This window comes from Tachyglossus aculeatus, chromosome 2 (assembly GCF_015852505.1).
Source record: "Tachyglossus aculeatus isolate mTacAcu1 chromosome 2, mTacAcu1.pri, whole genome shotgun sequence".
Taxonomy (NCBI): domain Eukaryota; kingdom Metazoa; phylum Chordata; class Mammalia; order Monotremata; family Tachyglossidae; genus Tachyglossus; species Tachyglossus aculeatus.
The window spans coordinates 81,724,812-81,730,080 of record NC_052067.1 but is presented as its reverse complement, the minus strand read 5'-3'; positions in this window follow the sequence as shown (position 1 = coordinate 81,730,080).

Sequence of the window (5,269 nt, the reverse complement as noted above, 5' to 3'; positions counted from 1 at the left end):
TTGATGACAAATTTTGTCTGGCCTTTCAGGATATTTTAAAGTAAGCTCCAACCTTCTTATAGGCTATTTAATTTTTGTTGTTACTCCCATCAGTTCTTTTTCCTCAGGATCACATTTTAACATTCTTTTTTTTGCAAAATTTGTTCTCAATGAACTTTATTTTTGTTGTTTGGCCTTCCCTCTTCAACAACATTGTACAGTATTCTTGTTTTGTGAAGGCAAATTGAACACATACTTCCTGCGCCATATCCTGTCCTCTACTCAGTGTTGTCAGCATATTATCTCCCCTTTGAAATAATAGAACTAGTTGCTCTAGAAAACATTTTTTTTATCCTATCCAAAAGTTGACCTCCACTACTTTTGGTGAATTTATTCAGCCAATCAGAGAGTAATTTCTCACTTTTATTACTCTTCTGAGTTTTCCGACCTTTTCAATTTTACCTAACATTTTAGACTCCTTCCTAATTCTGGTTAAGTACTTTATTGAGCAGTCCTACAAAGATATTTTTGTTCAATCAGTGGTATTTACTGAGCACTTACTATGTACCAAGCACTGCATTAGGCATTTGAAGGAGAACAATACAGTAGAGTTGGTAGACCTGTTCATTCCCCACCCACAAGGAGCTTACAGTCTAGCTCTAGCTCAAAGTGAACCTGTTACTCAAGTGTGGGAATTCCAGCTTTTGGGATTCCATAAACCTCTTTTCTAGGTAGATTTTTAGGTTATTATCCTCCATGTTCCTAGCATGGACCTCCCCCTGGCCAGCCCCAATAATTCCTATAACTCTTCTGTACTTTACACCCTCGCACCATTGCATTTTATTTTATTTTATTTTATTTTATTTTTATTTTATTTTGTTGGTATGTTTGGTTCTGTTCTCTGTCTTCCCCTTTTAGACTGTGAGCCCACTGTTGGGTAGGGACTGTCTCTATGTGATGCCAATTTGTACTTCCCAAGCGCTTAGTACAGTGCTCTGCACATAGTAAGCGCTCAATAAATACAATTGATTGATTGATTGATTGATTACTAGTCTAGATTGTAAACTTGTTGTGGACAGGAAAAGTATCTACCATCTCTATTGTATTGTACTCTCTCAAGTGCTTAGTATAGTGCTCTGTACACCATAAGTGCTCAATAAATAAATAAATAAATAAATAAATGTCACTGGCTGATTGATTACTAGTCTATTTGGTTATGGGTACATTGCTGTATATATGTATATAGTTAAAGCAAACCCTTAATTTGAGTTTTCCAGATTTAGCAGTCCTAAACTTGCCCACTCTACTTCCCCTTTGGTTTCTTGGAGATATACCATTTTAGCTTGAGAGAATGTCAGTAGAGGCAACAGGAGCCTCGTTGCCTTCTGTGAGATGCATTAAGAAGTGTTGGTAAGACAACATTGAGCATTGATTGTGTACTATGTGCCTGGGGGATGCGACGGATCCTTGCCTATAGGAGTAGACCTATAGATGGGAAGCAGCATGACCCAGTGGATAGAGCACAGATCTGGGAGTTGGAAGGACCTGGGTTCTAATCCCAGCTCTGCTACTTGTCCGCTGTGTGACCTTGGGCAAGTCACATCACTTCTCTGTGCTACATTTACCTCATCTGTAAAATGGGGATTGAGACTATGAGCTCCATGTGGGACAGGGACTGTGTCCAACTTCATTTGCTTATATCCATACCAAAGATTAGTACAGTGCCTGGCGCATATTAAACTCTTAACAGATACCACAGTTATTATTATTCTTGACCAATATGGTAAATGTAGTTGTATTATTACTGTACTATTTCTAGATGGATTCGTATGATTTTATTCTGTTGATCCGTAGCTTGCAAGGTATGTAATGTTCTCTTCTAAAAGTATTATGTGATCCATTAAGTACCCCAGCAGGGGTACATCCTGACCTAAATCTTCCTAATTTTACTGAACTCAGTGGCTGTCATTATCATTTTCCAAACACATTTCAAATTGAATCCACCATATCTATTTGAAATGAGGGATTTTTTTGGAACCTAGAAGATTGAATGGTTAGAACATCCTATTGTGTTTTTTGAAAGTTTGCAAAGTTTTAAAGTTTTCAAACTTCTTATTGATACCTAAGATGTCAACCAGAGTTTGGGAAGTTTTCCTAATAGTTTTTTTGTTTTTTCTTCCAAACAGCACAAGTCATTTATTCTTTCAAATTATTTAACTGGAAAATTCCTCCTTCTTGTGTTCTGGAAACATGAAATGGTGTACCCTGGTAAAAGGGATTAATGAAAATCAAAATTGCAATTTTGGCTTAATTTGGGATGCCAAAAAGGTGGTTTTGATCAAAAGACAAAAGAACCAGCTCTGAAAGACTTCAAAATTGCACATACAGAAAGCATTGGATAAGGGGAGACTTTATTTCTTGAAAATTGAATGCAGGTTTATGCTTAGATGTTTCTAAAGGAATGAGTTTGTGTGTCACTTGTTTATGAAAAGTAAGGAATAAGTAGGCTTTAGTAGATTTTTTTGACAGTGATAAGAAACTTGGCTGCAGCATTCATTCATTCATTCAGTCGTATTAATTGAGCGCTTACTGTGTGCAGTGCACTGTACTCAGTGCTTGGAAGGTACAATTTGGCAGTTGATGGAGACAGTCCCTATCCAACAATGGGCTCACAGTCTAGAAGGGGGAGACAGACACAAAACAAAACAAGTAGGTGTCAATATCATCGAAATAGATAAATAGAATTATAGATATATACACATCATTAAGAAAATAGAGTAACAAATATGTACAATCAATCAAACAATCAATCGTATTTATTGAGTACTTACTGTGTGCAAAGCACTGTACTAAGCGCTTGGGAAGTACAAGTTGACAACATATAGAGACAGCCCCTACCCAACAGTGGGCTCACAGTCTAAAAGGGGGAGACAGAGAACAAAACCAAACATACTAACAAAATAAAATAAATAGAATAGATATGTACAGGTAAAATAAATAGAGTAATAAATATGTACAAACATATATACATATATACAGGTGCTGTGGGGAAGTGAAGGAGGTAAGATGGGGGGATGGAGAGGGGGGCAATGGGGGAGAGGAAGGAAGGGGCTCAGTCTGGGAAGGCCTCCTGGAGGAGGTGAGCTCTCAGTAGGGCCTTGAAGGGAGGAAGAGAGCTAGCTTGGCGGATGGGCAGAGGGAGGGCATTTCAGGCCCGGGGGAGGACGTGGGCTGGGTGTTGATGGCGGGACAGGCGAGAACAAGGTACACTGGTGCTGTGGAAGAAGGGAATTCCTTGAGATTGTGATGGAGAAAATGATGACTGCCAAAATAACTGCTCTTAATAATAATAATAATAATGATGGCATTTGTTAAGCATTTACTATGTGCCAAGCACTGTTCTAAGCACTGGGGTACATACAAGGTAGTCAGGTTGTCCCAGGTGGGGCTCACAGTCTTAATCCCCATTTTACAGATGAGGTAACTGAGGCCCAGAGAAGAGAAGTGACTTGCCCAAAGTCACACAGCTGATAAGTGGTGGAGTTGGGATTAGACCCACAACCTCTGACTTCCAAGCCTGGGCTCTTTCCATTAAGCCACACTCTTCCACCCTGGTCCACCCCAGCAACCTTTCCTTTCCAACCACTGAACTGCCTTTCTCTCTGCACTTTCTTCCTTTGCCTTCACTCTCCTCCCCCGTCTCTGTTGTCCTACTCCTTCTTGGTAACTCTCTTTATTGTGCCAATTCTCCCTCCCCAGGAACCAGGTAAACCGACTGAATTTTTTTATGGTCACACAGCAGATATGTGGTGGAGCTGGAATTAGAGCCTATGACTGCTGACCCAGGCCTGTGTTCTGTCCACCATGCCATGCTGTGTACTATGTTCAAAGCACTTCTACTGTTTGGGAGAGTACAGTGCTGCAGAATTAGTGGACATGTCCCCTGCTCATAAACAACTTACAGTCTGTAGGTAAGTGCTCTGAGTTTCACATTTCAGAGGAAATAATAACTGTGGCATTTGTTAAGTGCTTACTAAGGGCTAAGCACTGGGGTGGTAATAATAATAATAATAACTTTGGTATTTGTTAAGGTCTTACTATGTGCCAACCACACTACAAAGTACTGGGGTGGATACAAGCAAATCAGGTTAGACACAGTCCATGTCCTACATGGGGCTCACGGTCTTAATCCCCATTTTACAGATGAGGTAACTGAGGCACAGAGAAGTTAAATGATTTGCCCAAGGTCACACAGTAGACAAGTGGTGGAGCAAGGATTAGAAGCCAGGAACTTCTGACTCCCAGGCATGTGCTCCATCCATTAGGCAGTGCTGCTAGTCACAATGCAATCAGATCAGCCATTGTCACTGTCCCACAAAGGCCTTCCAGTCTAAGGGAGTCGGAGAAAAGGCATCCCCATTTTACAGATGAAGAAACTGAGGCACAGAGAAATTAAATGACTTGCCAAGATTGCACAGTCTCCTGACTCTGTCTTGTGCTCTTTTCTTTAGACTATGCTGCTTCAGTGTACCTAGAATCTTGTTCAAGATTCAGCAACTTCATCTTATTAAACAGTTTTGATCTTTCGTAAATGTTTGAAAAGGAAGTTATGTGGCCTAGTGAACAGAGCAAGGGCTTAGGAGGCAGAGGGTTCTGATCCCCAGCTCTGCCACCTGCCTGATTTGTGACCTTTGATCAAGTCACTTCACTTCCCTGTGCCTCCGTTTCCTTATCTGTAAAATGGGGATTAAATATCTGTCCTCCTTCCTACTTAGACTGCGAGCCCAAAGAGGGACAGGGACCCAATTATCTTGCATTTCTCTAGCATTTAGAACAATGCTTGGCACAGAGTAAGCACTTAAATACCACAATTATTATTATAAAAAATTAAAATGGAAAATTTCTGAGTTGTTAGTTGATCGTATTTATTGTTTATTGTGTGCAGAGCACTGTACTAAGTGCTTGAGAGAGTACAATCTGACAATAAACAGACACATTCCCTGCCCACCCTGAGCTTACAGTCTAGAGGGAGATTATGATTTAGTTGCTTTTAGATCAATAAAATTCAGCCTTTTAAAGACAGTAAAAATGGTGCTAAGACTGACCAGAAGATAACTGAGGAGACCCTAGCAGGGGAGAAGCTCATGTGCATTGCCCTCCACTTACCCACAGCACCACTTTGCCTAGTATAATGAGGGCTCGAAGCAGTAAAAGGTGAAAAATGACCATGTTGATGCTTCTGATTGGCATGTGTTCACTTGGTTGGTGATCAAGGCTCAAAGTTAAATCA